Raw genomic sequence first — 23956 nt, forward strand, 5'->3', positions numbered from 1 at the left:
CCATGGAGAAAAGAATCAGTGTCATTCTTTGCTCTTTTTTCAAATCTGGTATAACTAATGCTGTTGCAGCATCTATGCTACGAGAGTACTGTTTGCTCCATTGTCTGAGAATGGGGACTCCTGGATTCACTTCATCTATACAAGGTTATGTGTTTATAAAGAAATCCAAGGAGTCCTCGAGTAACATCCAGCAGGTTTGGAGAGTTGAACTTAATAGAGTAAGAATGGTCAGAGGCTTTCTGATTTGCCTCAGTAGGAGAAGAACAGGTGTTACTACACCACAACATTCAGGATGGCTCTGTTCTGTTGAAGTGTCTGTAAAGCATGACAGAGACCAGCCAGCAAGGACTCCACATTCTGCCTGGGTTGATGCGTCACGCCCCGCTGTGTTAGCTTGTGTCCTACAGGTGGGGACTTTGTCCTCTGCCTCCTGCTGTCTACATTCAGCAACTACACCTGTTCATGAAAATGAATTAATTCCCAGATTTACAGCCGTATTGTTTTTGCATGTATAAAAGGTTTTGGTTAACTGTGGATGGAATTTTTTAAAATAACACAAAAAACATTAAATCTCAGCTCAGCCTGCAGACTCAGCAGTAAATTAATTATTGATAACTGTGTATAAATAATGCATCATCAATAGAAACCAGGAATTGTTCCTGAGGGCTCACACACACATTTTACTACTTTGTGTTCACGCATTACCTTATAAATATAAATAATAGGCAAAGCAATAACCAATCACATTACACATGACTGTTTACATCGTCTCACAGAGGAAACACTCAGTCAGGTAGTTTGAAATTCACTGACTGTCAGAAGTTAATGAAACGAGTGACCTCATTGTATAACATACAGACAGGGCTGTAAACTAGCGGTCGCCACTCGCCAAATGCGACTAAAATATTCCCCTGGCAACTTAATTTTGGAGGGATACATGCCACTGGGGCGGGTAAATGTTTGTCCTGATGGTCGTGCTCTTGCAATAAATTATGCATGATATAACAAAACATTAGTAGCTGTAAACTGATAAATTATGAAGGTAGCAAACGCCAAGCTAAACCGGTGATTTGTTGTGTGTCACACTGAAGTAGCTCCCCCGACGTCACCGCTGTAGAAAATAGTTCCCCCGAAGCAACGTAGCGTGCGCGTCACTGCTCTTTAAAAGTTTGGCGCAGTGAGTGTGATTCACACCGGCCGCGGAAGCGCCGCGAATAGGCGCGGCCGTCCTGCGCCGTGAAGCGATCGTTCCGGCGTCTGCTCTATTTTTTACGCGTGCCGCGAGCGAACGCGTCAATTCAGGCAGTAAATCACACAAAGAAACACGAAACAATCCGGTCAATCAAAATAAAAGCAATTTTCAAAATAAAATACCGCGATTGACAAATGCGATCATATTTGTGTATCTAAACTCGCACTGGGAAACAGGAAGAGAAGATACATTTAATAAATGTGAAGAGTAGATAAACAAATATGCGTATTTCAACGGTATATCTGCACTACCATTCTCTCTCTCTCCCTCTCTCTCTCTCTCTCGGAACGGATAAATACAAGAAGTGTACAAACTTGGCGTATTAATTTTATGGGGTAATTAACTCCATAATGAACAAATAGCTCTGAATGTACGACAGCTGAGCAGAAGCGCTTGTCGACGTCGCGGAGAAATACGCGTCTGGTGTGAACAGGGGGGCAGCGGACCGCGCGCGATTTTCGTCGGCGCGCTGTGGCGCTTCTGCGGCGCTTCCGCGGAGCTTATGCGGCGCTTCTGCGGCGCTTCCGCGGTCGGTGTGAACCAGCCATGAGACTCGAGCGCAGCAATGTGGTGGCATATTCCCGGTGTGACTGAACCAAAGAGGGAAAATACAGAGGAGATAGGTGGAAAGGAAGGTGACAAAGAAGGCGAAACATCGACGAAAAAAGCAAAAGTGAGAAAGTTCAGTGAGAAGTGGAAGACTAACAGGGAATGGCTTCAGTACGACGACTCGACGGGTGTCATGTTTTGCTCTGTCTGCCGGACACACGCCAAAGAAAAACAGCGCAGAAAATCAGTTCTGATGAGTAATTAATGAGTGTTTCATTTGTCACAGTTTTGCACTGTTAAAGTTTTCTATTTGCAATGTTTGAGATTAAATGAATGAAATTCAATTAATAATATTAAAATGTATTTCTAAATAATACTTTGGCCTCTTTTTTAAGCATGTACTGCTCTATAATACTGTTATCTCAATGAAAAGTACTGAAACAGATATATATGCAACAAAAAGAGGCAATTTATTATTTGGCCGGTAAAAAATTTACTTGGCCGGTAGATTCTTTTATCTACCCGTCCCCTTGGCAGGTGAGGCAAAAAGTTAGTTTACAGCCCTGCATACAGACATGTCTGCTGTATGACAACTGTACGGTTAAACCTGAGCTGCTTCTATGAGATCCTTCTAGATACAAAATTGTTGTGATTGTCTATCACATAATGGTAGAAAATTGTGTGTTCACCACATTAAAATACAAATACAAAGTCAATGTAAAAAAATATAATGGAAGACCAACCTGGGCTGCACGGTGGTGTAGTGGGTAGCACTGTCTCCTCACAGCGAGAGGGTCCCGGGTTCGATTCCTGGGTTGGGTTTGGGTTCCTTCTGTGTGTAAGCGTGGGTTCTCTCCGGGTTCTCTGACTTCCTCCCAAAGTCCAAAGACATGCAGGATGGGGATAGGTTCATTGATGACTCTAAATAGCCGGTAGGTGTGAATGTGAGCATGAATGGTTGTTTGTCTCTACATGTTGGCCCTGTGATAGACTTTGTTTGGGTTACATGTCCAGGGTGTACCCTGCCTTCGCCAAATGACAGCTGGGATCGGTTCCAGCCCCCCCACGACCCTGAATACAGGGTAAGTGGTAGACAATGGATGGATGGAAGACCAACCTGAGAGTAAAATAATAAATAATGAAATGACAATGTATAATTAACAACAAGACAGATTGCTCTTCAGTTCTTTACATAAAGAAAAACAGGAAAACAATTACAAGAATGGAATTATCAATATGAAAATAAAAAACTTTCACTTTCATACAGTATGTGACATTAATGTGGACATGTTCTTGCCACAGTTCTTGCAGAGAAGAGCAGGGAGTTTGTGTGTTGATGTAAATGTGGAGAAGGTTCACATTAGAAGCCTGAGGCTGCTGTAGACTCTGATGATCCCAAAGGTTTTGAATAACGCAGCACAGAATGACAACTCCTGTCAGGTGGACCGCTGGGACCGACACACAACAAGGCACTGCTGCAGGGAAGGCAAACTCGTTTTTTTAAAAATGCAGTCCGGAGACTTTCTTTCATCCCCAAAAATTAGATATTTGGTCTAAAACAGAAAGAAATAAACAAGAGGTTTTAGAAGTGAGGTTGAGAGGGAGACCAGGAGGAAATAAAGCTGTGGTGTGATGATAAAGACAACGGAAACTTTCTGGCAACCAATTAGGAATTCACATTTAGCCACGTTAAAATCTAAAATGTTCTTATGCCTGAGAAATATTCACAGCACAGTTGTGTTTGTGTGTCCAGGAGCAGGATGAAGCGTTAACCTTTTTCCATTTCTCCTCTGCTTGAAAGGTAAAAAAATGTGTAAAGCTCCAACAAAGTGAAAGAACCAATAAATGTGTCTGCTCTAATTGATCTTAGTGTCATGGTGAATAGTCTAGCTGTATTACAAGTTTCTGTCTATGAACTACTATTAACAGCAAATTTTGTTTTTACCACCGTCAAAAACATTTAAACCACCCTGAAGTGTAAACCCTCAACAATTCTTAATGTTTACCTTTTACATGGTATTGTCATCTATAATATTTATTTGCATATTACGTGATGCACATTGTGATGTGATGATACTATGACAAACTTGACAAATTTCTTGACTAACAAAATAACCTTAAAAAGAATTATTCAGTCGAGACACACAATCATTTTGATTCCAATTTTAATTGTACCATGAATTTAGATGTGATGTTTGTCAATTTAAAAAATATTTTTTCCCATTTTGTCATAGTATCAGTTAGTTTAGTGTAAAACATCTCTCATCCCACACAGTGTACGACACAAACAGCTGTAAGATCGCCGTGCTAGCTAACTTAACTATTTTCCAATCAGGCAGCAACCTCCGGTTGTGAAAAGGGTAGCCAATCCTGTAGTGCCTTAAACTTGTATTCTCTCTACTGACCATCAGGGGGCGACTCCTGATTGCATGGAAGTTTATTAGAAAATGTCCCTACTTTTCAGTAAACATTCACAGAATGTCCAACAGAGTCGAAACAGACCAGAAATCAGGGGATGCTTTAGGGCGGGGCTACCTGCTGATTGACAGGTCTCTACCACGCTACCAATGCAGTTAGCTACTAAGCTGACTTTAAGATTTCAAGTTGACCTTGAATTATGGAAGCTAGGGTTAGGGTAAGGCTATCTTACCTGATGAGTTTTATCCCCTGACTATGTTTTTTATATTATCAGCTGGGAAGAGAAAGAACATGAGTTGTGAGTGACGTTGGGGTGTGTTGTCTTTATTATGTTTTACTCAGCTATATGACAAAAAGCTTTCTTGATGTGCACAAGTATATTTTAAATTGGCAAACATTTGTGTAATACATGGCACAATGACCATAATCCACTGGAAGGGACAGGATGTTGTCTCTCCATCACGCCTGCAGCAATCACAGTTACTATCTCCATCACCATCTCCCCTCCAGTCTGATAAAGCTTCATTTTAGCAGCTAACAGAGCACCGCGGCTCTGTAAACTCCCACCAATCATCTCCCGTTACACTCCTCCCACAAGAAAGTCCAACCAGCATCGCACCGCAAACCTCTCTGGCCCACGCCAACCATGAGGTCATTAAAACCCATCGCCTTTTGAGCTCCCTGTCTGCTGTGATTGGTGGAGGGTCGGACCCAGAGAGAGGCAGGGCCAGGTGACTCCCACACAGAGGTCACATGACTAATGTGACTAGAACTATAAAAACATGACTAATTAGAGAAGTTTCCTCTGTGTGAGACCATGTTCTGCCGGTGTTGAACTTTGACTTCTGTCTGTAGGAGGAAGTTTCAGGAAGGATGAAGTTTGTTTTCATAATGCACTCATTTTATTTCACTTTACAGAGAAACAGTTTGCACAGAAACACTAAATGTAGTGAATTTAACCTTGTTGACACTTGTTCCAGCTTGTTAACTATAATAAATATATATTATACAAATAATCTGCTGTGCTGACCCAGGAACAGGAACAATGTGCCAAAATAAAACAAAATCTTATTGAAAAAAGAAAAGATATATAGCAAGTGATTCATTATTTTGCATTAATTGCAACAAAAAAGAGGTGAAGAAGATGTGGTCGCATAAGTCTAGAAGCTGCAGCCTGATGAAATCAATTTACCACCAAAAGAATACAAATATAAACCTGAGGAAAAATAACAGACACAGACGAGACAGAATTGATTAGACATCATGGATGAAACGTAATGTTAAACAAAAGTATTTTAAAATTTGATGAGAAAGAAAGATATTTATATGCAAATGTGTGTAACACATTCAAATCTTTATGTGTTCTATAAAGATATTAAAAACATTACAGATCCTCCAACAGAAAAAGAGAGATAGAGAGAAGTAGGCTGAAAATAGAGAGGGAGAAAAAGCAACGGCGAGCTAATGAAGATTAATCAGATGTGGCATTTCCTAACGAGATGTTTTCGTGTCCTCATTATGTCAAGGCGACTCGCTCCCTCCCGAACCTGACTTCCTGTCCACTGTTTCTTTTCTGCCGTAGCTCCGCCCACTGTGCCTCCGAGTGACAGCTGGTTGTTTCAACTGTCGGACCACACCTTCAGGACATCCCTCTCAACAATTTTACAGAACACACGTCTGTATTTGCACGGAATTAGAGAAGTACAGGCTTGAATAAATGAATGAGGGGTGAATTATAATGAGTCACCTCTCACTGGGATGTTTGGACAGAGCAGACATTAATGCATCTTCCTGCAGTGACAAGTCAAAATGTCCACTGTTAGGAAGGTGGAGTTGTGACTTTCCTTCTACTCCCTAATGTTTTGAGAAGTGTAAGGTGAATCGCCACTAGAACAGAAATACAGGATGGTTTTCAGAGGACAAATACCAATATAGGAAGAAATAACGTTTGCGGTGCAGCAGTTGCAATACTAAATGGAAAGACTGCAAATCTAAAAATATGAAATAAGAATAACAAACGGTGCAATCCAAAACATAAAAAAAAGTTTACAGGAGGATCAGTCAGGGTGGGTTCCATATATATAGATAATGTATGTGTACAATATGGATTATGAAGTATTTGCATGGTAATGACAATGCTCGTAATGTCCCTTTTCTTATTTCCAACACAATCTCACCACAGTTTGTGAAATGGTCACCATGGCATGACGATTATACAACAAAACAACGTTATGTTTAGAAGACAAAACTTTGTATTTAGCTTTCGGAAAACACGCATTGTCCAAGGTCTCATGGTTGTTGAACATTATTTTCTCAATTAATCATTATTAGATTTCATGAAATTGTGAAAATGTACTTATTTCCCAAAGACCAAGATGGCATCTTCAAATTGTCTGTATTTGTCTAACAGTACAAAACCAAAAGATTTTCAGTTGACACTGATTCAAAACAGAGAGAAGAAAATAGTCATCATGGTGGAGAATCTGGAGCCAGAAATGTTCCTTATTACTGCTTAATAATTATTACAGTGGCAGATCAATCATATCATTATCATTTCTATATATTAAATAACTAGATATACTGTGTATACATATATATATAATTCGACTTGTGTCTATGTTTTGTGGTATGATATTGAGTTTTGGTAATGTTGAGAAACCAGCAATAGTCCTTTTCATTTAATATATGATTCACATTAAAAACCCATCCAGTTTTACCAACTCTTTCCCAATGAAAGTTGCCCCAACAGTTGCTAATGTGCAAATCTAGGTCTTGCCATTGAGTTAGTCTGCAACTGCGCCAGGATTTCAGATAAAATGATTGAATTAAAATGCTGTTGATAGTGTTTTATGTTAAGTTTAGTGTGTCTGTGTTTATTTGGCTGTCATCGTGATGCCTTATTCCATATTTTAGCACATTTGGTTTTCATTCTGACAAATACGTGATTTGAGGGTTATGGTTATGTATTTTGCAGCAGTTTCAGAAACAAAAGTGAGAATTATTGAAAGCCTTTGATTAAGTGTCTCTCACACACTAACAGAAAATACCAATTAAATATGTTGGGGGAGGTGTTCTGACCTCTCTGCTTCTCTTTTCCTGCAGTGTTTGACTGCTATAACTATTGTGACCTCAAACAAAGGCACCAAAAGAACAAAAACATTTTATGCTTTTCATTTTTAGTTAAAAAACACATCCAAGCCTAAAACTGCAACCAAAATGTATATACCCCAAAACACCATCCAAACCATCACTTATACCTTCTTGTTCAGGAATATTGATCATTCGCATTAATAATGTTAAAAAAAGAGGTAATCTGTGTGTGTGTGTGTGTGTGTTTGCGTAGCTGAAACCTTCTTCCTGCCTGAATATAATTTGTTTTTCCGCATCTTTCTCTTGCTTCAGTTATTGACAGAATCCCACTCAGTCTTTCTTTCACGATCCTCCGCTCGACTCCCACCACCGCCAAGGTGAGGATGAAGCGCTCCTCGCCATCTCTCAAACACACACACATACAGACACACAGACAGACATAGCAAAGAGAGGAAATCATTGTGAGGCCTTGAAGCTTTTCTCTCGCCGCACCTGTCTCTCTCCCCGTCACTTTATCAGATCGCTTATTAAAGAAAAGGACCAATCAGATGTCCTCACAATACTTTAAACCTTGATCCTCAACAAGGACATTCAGGTGTGTGTGTGTTTGTGTGTGTGTGAGTGTCTGTTCGAACACAATGTCCTTCTGGTAATGTTTTGTAGTTTTCTAGAAAGTATTTTTCTTCCTTTCCTCTCCCTATGGTAGCGGCTGATGAGTGCTTCATCGGCCTGGTCACGGAGTGGCATTCTGTGTGACTTCAGTCTGCAGTGTTTGATGGGGTTTATTGTGCCCCGAACCCTGACTCTCCCGGCCCCGAACCCTGCCCCTCTTGTGACCTCTGACACCTGGCCTTGTTGTGTTCCTGTGTAATGCCGTTAAAGACTCCTGCTGGCTGTTATTTCTCCTCTTCTTCCAATTGTTTGTGGGCAGCAGCCTGCAGAGACGCCACAGGAAGTAGATCTGGAATATTAATGGTTTTTGGCCGCAGCAGGTTTCTGCAGGACTGCCAATGTGTGGTGGTGAGATCTTCGGTTGTACTTTGAGCCAAATTGTGTTTGTGTGTTTTCCAGGAAGCTGGAAATCTATTTAACCTCCTAGTCCCGGCTGAATCCACCAGAGGCTCCATCATGACAATCTCATGTTGTTTGGCCAAAGCTTTATTTTAAAAGTCTGGTAGGGATCTCAAAGTTCCAAACACAGCCAATATGTCTGGCTGAAGTTGGGGATGATGTACGGCCAAGTATGAATATTTATTTAAATTTCTGCTTCTCTGTCCCCCCCACAATGGTCATTATTTGACAAATAGTTGCTTGTTAGGGAAAATGTGCGAAAATCTTTTCTTTTATAAGAGACAAAGAAATAAGAGAATGTAAAGGTAATTATTAATGAAATTTTACCAAATTGTCACAAATATAGCCTGTTTCCATCCACCTTTTTTTGCACATAAAGAAATCTGAGCAGAAATGTTACAAATTAAAAAAAAAAATCTAAAATGTTCAAACAATTTTTAAGATACTTGCTGTCAAAATTAAAGCAAACTGTTATCAATTAATTGTGATATTTACATGAAGAGTGTAATTAAAAAATCCGTTCCAATAAGTTTTTGCTACCACGAAAGAATGAAAAATGGTAACATGTCAAAAATATCAGATCTGTATGGAGCAATTATTTATGGCAAGGGAAGCCAACTCAGTCAAGCCATACCTTGGAATATTTAAAATGATTAATAAGAAACATATTTCATTTGGATTGCCTTAAAATGTGTTATTGACACTCAACAACTGTACATTTTGAGTGTTTGCGAGTGTTTGTGACCACATATTCAAAATGCCTAACATGGAATTACTGTTTTGCACACTTCTCGTGGAATTTGTCAAAGCCTACACACAAGCAACAACACTCCAAAAATCCTGTCAAGTTTTGAATGCAGTGAGTTTAACTCAACTTTTAGCTTTTTTTTTTTTGCAAAATTGTCCGAAAAGAGGTGATCTTACCTGAGGTCTGTTTGTAATGCCAAGGCTCCGACTGTATTCATGGATAATCGTGTGTTTGTGTTGCGTTGTGTGCATTGCCACTTTCAGGTCTGGTTTTGCATTTTAACAAAAGTATTTTTATTATGATTTCATTCTTGGAACGTGTCTAGTGACAGTGTGTGTAGTGTCATGTTTTACAAGAAGTGTGTTGTCGAATTGTAAACGTGAAAAGCAGAAAGTGCAAAGCAGAAAATGTGTTTGCATTTTTCGTGTCTTTATTTAAGGTCACAAAAGTTATGGTGTTGATGCTTTTGTCTAAACGGGTCAAACTTTGATTGTGTAAGCAATTGCAAAAAGAGTACAGAGAAGGCCTGAAATGAATAAGGTGCCATCTTTGAATAAACTCCACCAACTGTTCTTATGCTTCTAACTCCTAAAATTAATAAATTCATCTTTGTTTGCTTTATATCCTGTTTTGGGTTTATACATTGTATTAAATAAAGGACAATAAGAAAAGAAAACTCCTAAACAGTAGTGGATGGAAATATTAAATCAGATAGCCTATTGGGTAATATTCACCCTTCATTTGGATAGAAACATGATATAAACAGTTTCTAATCTGGTGTGACTGAGAAACAGTTTATAAAGTACTTTATACAAATGCTTCATCATCAGCCGGTATGATGTCTCAATGGAAGCTTTTCATGATAGACAAGGGGTCTATAGACCTTTGCTAGTTACCAACATGATAATGTATTTTTGTAGGCAGAGTGTAGGTGAGGCAGATTAATTCAGAATTCTGAATAATAACCATGTTAGTAAATGCTGCCAAGCATGTTTTTTTGCCATGTTTTGCATTTTGTACAGATGTATGTTAGTGTTATGTCAGATAGTTGATATTAACCAAAAGGATAGGAAAAGGATAACATTAGCTGACTGGCAGACTTCTTCCCAAGTAGAAGAGCAGATGGGAGCTCTGGTGATTAGCTAGCTAACTAGCCACAATGGAGATTAACTAACTAGCCAGCCCTTCACTCCTCTCCTGCTACCCTCCCAGCAAAGTAGTCTCCTAGTGGTGAGGGCCGAGGCAGAGGAACCATAGACCCAGTCCTACCACTGGCCACCATCTCGCTGCTGGACTCATTTTCTGTAACCACTGTAGCATTAAAGCATGGTGAAATGAGTGTGTTAGCTAGCTAACTAGGCAGCTATTATTAATAAGTAAACGTAATGCTCCATCTATACACTGTTGTCACAGTGTCGCAAAGCACATTGTTTACTTAGAAAGTGACAACTTTGTAGAAATCATATACTGTAACTAGTGAAGCACAAACGCATTGCTGTATTAGCAAGGTAGCAAGCTAACTAGCCAGCCACTGAATTAGTAACATTTAAAGGTCATATTGATAACATTCTGTGTTATGCGCATTCCTGCCGACTCTACAAAGCCATCATCAATGGAGCTCCGATACTACGATTCACCATGGCAACCGGGAGAGCGTCATTAGATATTACTGAGTGTTTATGTAGAAGCCCATCCTTAGAAAGCCGACCAACGTAACTGCGTCAAAGTAGGGATAGTTGGGTTAGCGGACATTTATGGCCCAATTTAATGTGTATAACTGAATGAAACAGTTGATTGGTCTAAAGGTGATATGTCTTGATTTTCTGCCATGCAGAGCAACACTGTGGTGTAATGGTTAGCAATGCTGACTACACAGGCGACAGGGATTCGACTCCCGTGGTTGACACAGTAGCGCAATGAACAAATAGTCATTTTCATAAAGGTGTAATATTTCACATATTAAAAAGTAAATATAAGCGGCTATTTCAACCCCTCCTTGAACCGACACCTTACCGTGGTGGAGGGGTTTGAGCACCTGAATGATCCTAGGAGCTATGTTGTCCGGGGCTTAATGCCCCTGGTAGGGTCTCTGTGATGGCCAGGGCCACACGCTGCTTGGTCCCTGACAGTCTCCCAAGGCAAACAGGTCCTAGGTGACAGGTCAGACTAAGAGCGGTTCCAAAGCCCTTAATGAAAAAGAAAAAATCAAGGAAGTTCACGTCGCCCGGATCGGCGTTACCGGGGCCCCACCCTGGAGCCAGGCCCGGGATTGGGGCTCGCAGGCGAGCGCCTGGTGGCCGGGTCTGTGCCCACGGGACCCGGCCGGGCACAGCCCGAAAGAGCGACGTGGGCCCGCCCTCCTGTAGGCCCACCACCCGCAGGAGGGTTCAGGAGGGGCCGGTGCGTTGGGATTTGGGTGGCTGTCCTGGGCGGGTGCCCCGGCGACCCAATCCCCGGACGGTGACTCTAGCCATGGGGACATGGAATGTCACCTCACTGGGGGGGGAAAGAGCCTGAGCTAGTGCGGGAGGTAGAGCGCTACCGGCTACAGGTAGTCGGGCTCACCTCCACGCACAGTCTGGGCTCTGGAACCCAACTCCGTCAGAGAGGCTGGACTCTCTTCTACTCTGGAGTTGCCCGCGGTGAAAGGCGCCGAGCTGGTGTGGGCTTGCTTATAGCCCCCCAGCTCGGCCGCCATGTGTTGGAGTTTTCCCCGGTGAACGAGAGGGTCGTTTCCCTGCGCCTTCGGGTCGGGGATAGGTCTCTCACTGTTGTTTCGGCCTACGGGCCAAACGGCAGTGCAGAGTACCCGGCCTTCTTGGAGTCCTTGGGAGGGGTACTTGAGAGTGCTCCAACCGGGGACTCCATTGTTTTACTGGGGGACTTCAACGCTCACGTGGGCAATGACAGTGTTACCTCGAGGGGCGTGATTGGGAGGAACGGCCTCCCCGATCAGAACCCGAGTGGGGTTCTGTTATTGGACTTCTGTGCTGGTCACGGTTTGTCCATAACGAACACCATGTTCAAACATAAGGGTGTCCATCAGTGCACATGGCACCAGGACACCCTAGGCCGGAGGTCAATGATCGACTTCGTGGTTGTGTCATCTGACCTCCGGCCGTATGTTTTGGACACTCGGGTGAAGAGAGGGGCTGAGCTGTCAACTGATCACCACCTGGTGGTGAGTTGGATCCGCTGGCAGGGGAGGAAGCTGGACAGACTTGGCAGACCTAAACGCGTTGTGAGGGTCTGCTGGGAACGTCTGGTGGAACCCTCTGTCAGGGAGGTCTTCAACTCCCACCTCCGGGAGAGCTTTGACCAGATCCCGAGGGAGGCTGGGGACATTGAGTCCGAATGGACCTTGTTCTCTGCTTCCATTGTTGACGCGGCTGTTCGAAGCTGTGGCCGTAAGGTCTCCGGTGCCTGTCGTGGCGGCAATCCCCGAACCCGGTGGTGGACACCGGAAGTAAGGGATGCTGTCAAGCTGAAGAAGGAGTCCTACCGAGCCTGGTTGGCTCGGGGGACTCCCGAGGCAGCTGACGGGTACCGGCAGGCCAAGCGTGCTGCAGCACGGACGGTCGCTGAAGCAAAAGTTCGGGTCTGGGAAGAGTTCGGGGAGGCCATGGAGGAGGACTATCGGTCAGCCTCGAGGAAATTCTGGCAAACCATCCGGCGCCTTAGGAAGGGGAAGCAGCCCTCCACCAACATTGTTGACGGTGGAGGTGGGGAGCAGCTGACTTCGACTGGGGATATCGTCGGGCGGTGGAAGGAATACTTCGAGGATCTCCTCAACCCCACTGTCACGTCTCCCATTGGGGAAGCAGAGGCTGGAGACTCAGAGGCTCATCCACCCATTACCCGGGCTGAAGTCACCGAGGTAGTTAAGAAGCTCCCCGGTGGCAAGGCACCGGGGGTGGATGAGATCCGCCCTGAGTACCTCAAGTCTCTGGATGTTGTGGGGCTGTCTTGGTTGACACGTCTCTGCAACATCGCGTGGCGGTCGGGGACAGTGCCTCTGGACTGGCAGACCGGGGTGGTGGTCCCTCTATTCAAAAAGGGGGACCGGAGGGTGTGTTCCAACTATCGGGGGATCACACTTCTCAGCCTCCCCGGGAAAGTCTATTCCAGGGTGCTGGAGAGGAGAATTCGGCCGATAGTCGAACCTCGGATTCAGGAGGAACAATGCGGTTTTCGTCCTGGCCGTGGAACACTGGACCAGCTCTATACCCTCCGCAGGGTGCTCGAGGGTTCATGGGAGTTTGCCCAACCAGTCCACATGTGTTTTGTGGACTTGGAGAAGGCATTCGACCGTGTCCCTCGTGGCATTCTGTGGGAGGTACTTCGGGGGTACGGGGTCGGGGGCCCTCTGCTAAGGGCTGTTCGGTCCCTGTATGACCGGGGCAGGAGCTTGGTTCGCATTGCCGGCAGTAAGTCAGACCTGTTCCAGGTGCATGTTGGACTCCGGCAGGGCTGCCCTTTGTCACCGGTCCTGTTCATTATTTTTATGGACAGGATTTCTAGGCGCAGCCGTGGGCCGGAGGGGATCTGGTTCGGGAGCCACTGGATTTCATCCCTGCTTTTTGCGGACGATGTGGTCTTGTTGGCTCCTTCGAGCCAGGACCTCCAGCATGTCCTGGGGCGGTTTGCAGCCGAGTGTGAAGCAGCCGGGATGAGGATTAGCACCTCCAAATCTGAGGCCATGGTTCTCGACCGGAAAAAGGTGGCTTGCTCCCTCCAGGTCGGGGGGGAGTTCCTGCCTCAAGTAGAGGAGTTTAAGTATCTTGGGGTCTTGTTCACGAGTGAGAGAAGGATGGAGCGTGAGATTGACAGGCGGATCGGTGCAGCGGCTGCAGTAATGCGGTCGCTGTATCGGTCCGTCGTGGTAAAGAGAGAGCTGAGCCGAAAGGCGAAGCTCTCGGTTTACCGGTCAATCTACGTTCCTACCCTCACCTATGGTCATGAACTTTGGGTCATGACCGAAAGAATAAGATCCCGGATACAAGCGGCCGAAATGAGCTTCCTCCGCAGGGTGGCGGGGCGCTCCCTTAGAGATAGGGTGAGGAGCTCCGTCACACGGGGGGAGCTCGGAGTAGAGCCGCTGCTCCTCCACATCGAGAGGAGCCAGTTGAGGTGGCTCGGGCATCTGCATCGGATGCCCCCTGGACGCCTCCCTCGGGAGGTGTTCCAGGCATGCCCCACCGGGAGGAGACCCAGAGGAAGACCCAGGACACGCTGGAGTGACTATGTCACCCGGCTGGCCTGGGAACGCCTTGGGGTCCTCCCGGAGGAGCTGGGGGAAGTGTCTGGGGAGAGGGAAGTCTGGGCGTCCCTGCTCAGGCAGCTGCCCCCACGACCCGGTCCCGGATAAGCGGAGGAAAATGGATGGATGGATGGATATTTCAACAAAAATGTCCTTTTTCAGAAAACTCCCATTCGCAAAAAAATCTAAAGAGCTCTGCAAAGAATCTGCATTATGTCCGCATATGAAATGTTGAAAATGACGGAGAATATTGTTCAGATATGTGATTGGTAGGAAAAACGGTAAGTAATCAAAATCCTCTCCCGACATAAAGCTGCTAGAATCACTTTTATTTCCATATCGATTAGAGTGACGAGGAAAGGATGGCAATTTTTTTTCAGAGTTGGTTCATATTCTGGAAAAAGGTGGAGACATGTAGGGAGAAACTCAGGCTATGTTGAAGCAAAACTGCCAGCGAGCAGATTAGGTTCACAGAGTCAGTTACTATGGTAACTGACCTAAAGGTTGAGTAACCTCTCTTTCTGGAACGGAAAACTCAGAATATTCCTCTTCTCAGGGTTAACAAACTCAGAGTTTCAGGAAAACCTGCTTCCTGGAATGGGTCCCTGCTCCTGAGTCCGCTTTTGGGTCCACAAACATTTCTGGCCTCACCGGCCCTGACAGTCATGATCTTTTGTTTTGGCTCGTTTGTCTCTCATTTTGTAGTCTCTGGCTCTTGTGTTTTGGCTCGTTGACTTCCTCTTTTATTTTGTAGTTTCTTTCTGTTCTGGCCTGTCTTAGCTTTACTTCCTGTAGTTTAATTTCCTACCTCATGTCTGTGTATTACCTAGATTAGTCTTGTCAGCCTCATCCTGTCTCCTTGTGTCTCCCTCCAATCAGCCTTCAACCTGCCCTCATGTTTGCCCACCTGGGTCTTGTTTCCCAATAAGTTCCTGGCATATTTAGTGTTCTGAGTGTTTTCTCTGTGTCTTTGTCAGTTTGTCTTGCATTATTTGGGTGATGTCGAAGCCTGGTAACGCTGTTCATTTCTTCCAGCTGTGACGGAGGGAGGAGATTCCTCCCAGTCCTGGTGCTGCCTGCTCATCAGGCTGAATGGCTGGCACCTGGCAAGGTGTGGGTGTGGCCACTAGGCCTGAGCAGAAGTACTCTGCTCAGGCTACGCAGTCTCTCTCTGCCTTTGGTCTGGTTTGGATCTCGCACATGGTGTGGGGACTGTTTGGGGCCTTGTTTGGGGCCTGGTGTTCTGTGTAATGGATTATTTTGGGTCAATTATAGGCTTTTGCATCCACACACCCATACATACACATTCAGCCACCTCACTTACAGACACGCATCCATAAAACACTATCGATTACTGATTCCTTTTCTTTTTGAGTTGTTTAATAAACTTCTTTGTTTAAAAGTATATGTCTGGTGTGGTCTCCACCTTTTTTGTCTGGTTCCCTGATTAAGGAACGTGACAAAATGGGGGCTCGTCCAAAGCCAAGGTTGTGGTAGCACTGGTTTGTGTACTAAGTGTGGTTTTGGTGGAGAGTTACACAGTGAGAGTGCAGAGCTTTAGTTTGGTGCTGGTTCATCTAGTTTGGTAAACTGGTAAGTGTTAATTGTGGTAAAGTTTTCACTGGTGTTCCCCTCTGTTAGGTGTAGCAGCAGTCACTAATAGAGGGGCTGCTGCAGTTTTTTTTGCCTTTACTGTTTTGGGTGGTACCCTGGGAGGGCTTTTGGCGAACCCAGCAATGCCACTGAAGACTAGGGTTGAGTTTATCTAGTTTCTGGTTAGGCAGTCAGTAAAGGGGGGGACCCAGTGTTTGAGTCACTTGTTGTTTCTCTGTGTCTAGGTTACTAGATTTGGGTTTAGATATGGCTACTATTGTAGATGAGTTTATTGAGTCTCCTTCATGTGAAGTTTTAGAACAATGTACAAAGGAACAGCTGCTCAAACTAGCACAACATTATGCACTCGTGGTGGATGCCAGGCGCACAAAGGAAACCATCATGAGTATTGTGAAGACAAATCTCCAGGAGGAAGGAGTTTTGAAGACAGAGGATGGTAAGAGTGGTATTTCTACTTCTGTGCCTGGGTTAACCTTTGAACAGCAAAAGGAATTATTAATGATGAAATTTGGACATGAACAAGAACTGGAAAAAATGAAGTACAAGATGGAACAAATGAAACTGGAAGTGGAGCAGCAGAAATTGGGGTTGATTCAAGCAGGGGCGCTACCTGCTGCTGCTGCTGGTAAAGAGGGTGCAACTGTTAATCATTTTGATGTAATTAAAAATGTAAGGTTAGTGCCCAAGTTTGATGAAAGGGATGTAGAGACATTTTTTTCCCTGTTTGAACGTGTCGCTGAGGTCAGAGGTTGGCCTGATGAGGAGCAAACACTAATGTTGCAGTGTGTTTTCACAGGAAAGGCACAAGAGGTGTATTCTTCTATGTCAGCGAAAGAGTGCAAGGTCTACACAAAGGTAAAAGATGCTGTGCTAAAAGCTTATGAGCTTGTGGCTGAAGCGTATCGCCAAAGGTTCAGAAGCTGGAGAAAAACGGGAAAACAAACATAGGTGGAATTTGCAAGGGATTTGGGACTACATTTTAATCGTTGGTGTAAAGCAGCTGAGGTAGAGACATTTCCAACTTTATGTGACCTGATACTAGTAGAACAGTTTAAACAGGCCGTACCAGAACACATTGCCACTTATATCACTGAGCGTAAAGTTACCACTCCCAGTGAAGCAGCAGTTTTAGCTGATGAATATGTCTTGACTCATAAACGTATTTTTGGGGAGAGATTGTGTAGGGAAAAACCCCACTTTAATGGTGACAAATCGCAGAGGATGAATGGGCTTCCATGGATGGAGCCACAACTTCATGGTAAAGGAGGAATGGATGTGTGTCATTACTGTCGTCAAAAGGGTCACTGGAAAAAAGAGTGTCCTATGCTGGGTGGGAAAAATAAATCTGCACAAGTTAAATCAGCTGGGTTGGTAGCATCAGTACATAAACCTGTGACCTCAGCTTCGGAGTTAATGGCACCTTTTGACATGAAAATTCAAACAAGGGACATCCCTGAGGCTGATTCGTGTTATCAGATATTCATTTCTGATGGTTCTGTAAAGCTAAAGGGTGGGGACAAGGAAGTCTCAGTTAAAGTGTTGAGAGATTCAGGAGCCATGCACACTTTTGTGAGGGAGGCCATCTTGCCTTTTTCTCCACAGTCAGACACAGGGGGTTGTGTGCCCTGTAGAGGTTTGGCGCTTCAAACCCTTTTTGTTCCTGTGCATAAGATGTTTTTATCTTGTGGTTTCTTTCAGAAGGAGGTGGAAGTTGCTGTGCGGGCCGAACTTCCAGTGAGGGGAGTTGACATCATCTTGGGTAATGATCTGGTACCTGATGGTCGTATGTGGCCAGATGATGTAAGACCTGTTTTGACACCTAGAGTTCAAGATTCAGTAGAGGTTGAGCAGCAACACCTGCCATGTCCTCCTGTTTCAGCTCATCTAGGGGGTGCTGTTACATCTCTGGTATCAGTTCATCCAGAACAGATAGATTTTTCATGTTGTTCCTTTCTAAATCCTCTAGAGGTAACTCCACCAGATCCCACGGTGGCACTGATGGGTGTGCGGCAGCGAGCAGAGGAAGGTGATGAAACGCCCTCGGGTGTGTGTGCTGTTACTCGCGCCATGGCTGCAGCATTGCCTGACAATGGGGTAACTAGGGACCTAGCAAAAGTTTTGTCCTTTGCTGTGCCGGGTGATCTCTGTGTTTCTCGTGCAGACCTGAAGGAGGAGCAGAGAGGGGATCCATCTCTGAAAGACCTGTATGACTTGGTGGTGCCTTCCTGTCAGGTGGGAAACATTAGACAGGGTTATGTGCTCCAGGATGACCTGCTGTTGAGGGTTTGGGCTCCTCATGGTGTTGGGGTTGGTGGGGATCCCATTGTGCAAGTGGTAATACCTGTAAAATTTCGAACATCAGTGATTCAGACAGCACATGATAATATCGCAGGTCATATGGGGGTCAAAAAGACTTACCATCGGGTGCTACAGCATTTTTTCTGGCCCCATGTGAAACGTGATGTCTCCAAATATATCAAGACATGTCATACTTGTCAGGTTACCAGTAAACCAAATCAGTCTTTGAAACCAGCGCCTTTGTGTCCAATTCCTGCAGTGAGTCAACCTTTTGATCATTTGATAGTGGACTGTGTAGGACCTCTTCCTCGGTCCAAATCTGGTTGCTCTTATTTGCTAACAATAATGTGTCAGTCCACCAGATATCCGGCTGCGTATCCGTTGCGGTCAATCACTACAAAGTCTGTGGTGAAGGCTATCAGTGAGTTTATATCTGTGTTTGGAATTCCAAAAGTTATACAAACAGATCAAGGATCAAATTTTACTTCTCGGCTGTTCTCCCAGGTGCTTAAACAACTTAAGGTGACCCATAATATGTCCTCAGCATACCATCCACAAAGTCAAGGGGCACTTGAACGTTTTCATCAGCATTTGAAATCATTGCTGCGGGCCTATTGCACTGAGTTAAAAGCAGATTGGCAAGAGGGTCTGCCATGGCTTTTGTTGGCAGCCAGAGAGGTTGTGCAAGAGAGTACAGGATTTAGTCCCAACGAGCTGGTCTTTGCTCATACTGTTCGTGGTCCTTTGTCGGTGATACGGGATCAGTGGGTCACCTCTGATCCCCCGAAGAATCTAATTTCTTATGTAAATGGGTTCAGACACAGGCTTTATGAAGCTGGGGAATTGGCTAAGCAAAACTTGCAAATGGCTCAAAAGAAAACGAAACAGTTGTTTGACCGAAAAGTGGAGCACCGTGAGTTCTGTGCAGGTGACCGGGTATTGGTTTTGCAGCCGATGATTGAATCTCCTTTCCAGGCTAAGTTCTTTGGTCCTTGTAATGTTGTCCGTCGGGTTTCAGAACAAAACTACCTGATCGAGATGCCAAATAAGAGAAAGTCAGTCAAGGTTTGTCATGTAAATTTGCTGAAACCATATTTTGCATGTGATAATGATATTGTTCAAGGTAGTCCTGTTTTGGTGGCTGGTACTGGACTGGAGGAAGAGATGTATGGTGATGCGATGTTACAACCTCGGCTAAAAAATTCTGAAACTTTGACCAGGTTAGATTCACTGCTTGGACAACTGGATAAGACTAAACAAAAACAAGTAGTTGAGATTATTCAAGCATATCCAGGTCTGTTCTCTGATACCCCTACCAGTACCAACTTAATAGAGCATGATGTGGATGTGGGGGAGGCAAAGCCCATCACTCAACGGTTCTATCGGGTTAATCCTGAAAAGCGACAGATACTGGATTCAGAGGTAGATTATATGCTTGAAAACGGTCTTGCTGTACCTTCCACCTCCAGCTGGTCATCTCCCTGTATCCTGGTCCGAAAGCCTGATTCTACATTTAGGCCATGCACTGACTTTAGGAAGGTTAATAATGTAACGAAACCTGATTCCTTCCCTCTGCCCCGGATAGATGACTGTATAGATCTGGTGGGGTCTGCCAAGTACGTTAGTAAGTTTGATCTTCTTAAAGTATACTGGCAGGTTCCGCTCTCTGCCAGAGCACGGGAAATCTGTTCATTTGTAACTCCATCTGGTTTGTATTCATACACAGTTATGCCATTTGGGCTGCGCAACGCTCCAGCCACCTTTCAAAGATTAATGAATAAGGTGGTTCGGGGTCTGGAAGGTTGTGAAGTCTATTTGGATGATGTGGTCATATTTAGTGATACATGGGATGACCATTTAGTGCGTGTAAAGGCTTTGTTCGACAGGCTTCTTTGGGCCCAGCTGACGGTCAATCTGGCAAAATGCGAATTTGCCAAAGCCACTGTGACCTATTTGGGGAGGGTGGTTGGGCAAGGAGAAGTGCGTACAATTCAGGAAAAGGTCAGAGCTATAAGGGAGTTCCCTGTTCCAACCACAAAGCGGGAATTGTTAAGTTTCCTAGGAATGGCGGGTTATTATAGGGGATTTTGTCCCAATTTTGCTTCAGTGAGTGCTCCTCTGACTGATTTGTTGAAAGATGATGTTAAATATGTCTGGTCTCCCATCTGTCAACAGGCTTTCACACAGTTGAAAGAACTGTTGTCATCGGCTCCTGTGCTTGCAGCTCCCCGGCTGGACCGTCCCTTCATGTTACAGGTGGATGCCAGTGATGCGGGGGCTGGTGCTGTGCTACTGCAGGTGGATGAGAAGGGGGTTGAAAACCCAGTCAGTTACTTCTCTAAGAAGTTTAAAGGGTACCAGCGTCACTACTCAGTTATAGAGAAAGAAGCATTGGCTTTGGTTCTAGCACTGCAGCATTTTGATGTTTATATAGGGGCAAGTTCCCAGTTGATTGTCTATACTGACCACAACCCTTTGACCTTTTTGCGGTCATTGCAGAATCCTTATCAAAGGTTGATGCGGTGGGCATTATTTTTGCAGCCATATCATTTAGATATCCGTCACATTAAGGGTAGAGACAATAGGGTGGCAGATACTTTGTCGCGTGCACCCGTGTTATAACATGTCCCTTTATGTGCCTGTGTCTGTGTTCCTCTCCTCCTGTTTTCAGGCCACGGTCCCATTTTCATGTTCTCTTAAAGATGCTTCTTTTGGATCCAAAGTTGCTGGGTCATGGGAAGGGGGGAGTGTTGGTGGGATAATGGGGGGAGAGGGGATTCTCTGTGTGACCTGTGATGTTTCTTTAGACAGTTTATAATATGATGTTCCAGTTGACTAGTCTAGTTATGACAGGAGTAATGTGTGTTTGGTGTTTTTGGTGTTTTTTTGTTTGTTTTGTTTTTTGTACCTCTGTCTTATTCGGGGGGGTGTGACAGAGGGAGGAGATTCCTCCCAGTCCTGGTGCTGCCTGCTCATCAGGCTGAATGGCTGGCACCTGGCAAGGTGTGGGTGTGGCCACTAGGCCTGAGCAGAAGTACTCTGCTCAGGCTACGCAGTCTCTCTCTGCCTTTGGTCTGGTTTGGATCTCGCACATGGTGTGGGGACTGTTTGGGGCCTTGTTTGGGGCCTGGTGTTCTGTGTAATGGATTATTTTGGGTCAATTATAGGTTTTTGCATCCCCACACCCATACATACACATTCAGCCACCTCACTTACAGACAGGCATCCATACAACACTATCGATTACTGATTCCTTTTCTTTTTGAGTTGTTTAATAAACTTCTTTGTTTAAAAGTATATGTCTGGTGTGGTCTCCACCTTTTTTGTCTGGTTCCCTGATTAAGGAACGTGACACAGCCTGGTTCCTTGTGCCCCTGTGTTATTGGTAGACGACAAAATGCCAACAACAGCTGGAACCTCTACTTTGACTTGCCATTACTGTTATTTCACGTTGGCTTCACTTTTCAGAAACGCTGCCGCTCGTTTCTGCCTGGCTTTTCCTGCTACGCTTCATTTTCCGGTTTCTGTTTACTATGCCACATGTAGATCTGCAGACTCCCTTTGTGTTTGCCAATGGCCGCACGTTCAATTATTCCTGCGGAGAGACTCTCCGGCCATGTTACCTGTTCGACAAAGATGCTGCCGTCGGTGATCTAGATACCTGCAGAATACGGCACCTCCTTTCTCTGAGGAGCAAAACAGAGAATAAAACACCATAACTGTCTATGTGAGGTTTTCACATTTTCAGCCGGCAGCTTTGTTCAGCGTTTCATCCAGTTTGCATCAGAAAAGTGGATTTGAAAATGAGCCATGTGACAGAGGGTCAAAGAGGATCCACCTGTGAAACCAGATTAGGATTAGGATTAGAGCCGCTTTGAAGTGATTTCACTCATTAGAGAGAATGTGAAAATGATTCTGTCTTTGTTGTTACATCATGAACATCACATCACAAAAGGAAAAAAATATATATTGTATTGCATTGATTTACAATTTTTGGTTGCTTTTAAGTGTCAGACACTTAACACACAATATATATATATATATATATATATATATATATATATAAATTTAAACTATTCAGTAATTAATATGAAACCGCTCTAAACTAATCTTTACAAAATGTTATTTTTATTGTTTTTTCTTTTTTTTGTCATGTGTGATCTTTTGCTTTTAATTGTGCAGCACAATGAGTCTACGCCTACCGTATGTGTGCAAGTAAGTGTGCAATATAAATCAACTTGACTTGACTTATATTTACTTGTTTTTAGGCTCTGCTGTGTGGCCTCTCACAACCCGGGCCCCGGTGTCCTTGGCCACAGGTATGTCCCCTTACATCATCAACTACTCCATACAAGCCTGGTCTTTTCGCCACTACAACACCAGATCATCCTGTGTCGTTCAGTAGTGCTCTGTGCTCGTCTCTAGTGTTCTCTCCTGTGTTTGTTGCTACGGTATTTCAAGGTTAGTTCTCATTTTTTACGCGTACCAGTGTTTCTTCGCAACTGTGCTGAGGTTTCCTGTGTGCCTCGCTACGCTGCCTGAATCTGAGTTTCTCCACACATTCAGTCCATGTGTGGCCTTTGGTGACAACTACCCCGTGCCAGCCATTCTCCTGTCTCTCAACCTGTTTCACATACTAAAAATAAACTCTTTTCTACCATCCACCTGCTTCAGGATCTGCTCTGGGGTCCGAGCTAAAACTGCAAACCTAACAGTTTTACTCCTTTTGTTTTTTATTTATCATATCTGTCGCTGCTGAAGTCAGAGAAACCCGTTTCTAACCAGTTTTGGCAAATTTGCTTGTTCTTTCAGTGATTTCCTGCACAAGAGATTACAGTTTGAGGTGGACCTTTCCATCGTTTTGATTGCACATATTAGTGATATGATTATAAAATCACAGGCAGAAATATTTTTGTTTTGAAAACACCTTGTGAATCTGACTTGAGCCTTTCTCAGGAACAAATTTCAGATATTGATGAATGAGGGCCAGCACTCTTAATCCTGAGCGAGCGTGTGGGTTTAAAGATATGTTTGGCTTTTCTGCTATATTGATAGTGATAATTGATTGTGTTTTTGTTCTGCTTGTCCTTCTACTTAATGTATTCTTTAACCAGCTGAATGTGAAACTTGATTTTGTGTGAAAAGGGAATAAGTCAAAAATATTTTGCTAATCTGATCGAGAAACATGCAGCACCAACATGCTATTGAGGCCTGTTTGGGAGTTGATATGATGATGAATATATGATTTATATATAATTTATCTTGAGGTGTCCTGTTTCTCTTCACAAATGCCCTCACAATGTTTTTTTTTTAAATATATTCATTATTGTTATTGTAATTATTATTATTATTGCCTCACACTGGATATGGCTACATTTTTCTATTCATTTTAAAAATGAGGTGGTGTTATCCTTGTCTGATTGTCGACTGCTCATGTTTCTTCCATTTATTTTAGGATTTTCTACACCTTTCGATCTTCAGGGGTAAAAGTTTGGTTCTTTTGGGGAACTATGCTCGGAAAATCAAACCAAAAAATAAGAAAATAACCAGATATTTCTCAAATATTTCTCTTCATTTTAGGCCATTTCACTTCCTGGTGAGGCAGTGAGCAGTGATTTAAAAAACATACAAATAAAACATGTATTCAATATCAGAA

The sequence above is a fragment of the Eutrigla gurnardus genome (assembly GCF_963514095.1).
Source record: "Eutrigla gurnardus genome assembly, chromosome: 5".
In the NCBI taxonomy this organism is placed as follows: Eukaryota; Metazoa; Chordata; class Actinopteri; order Perciformes; family Triglidae; genus Eutrigla; species Eutrigla gurnardus.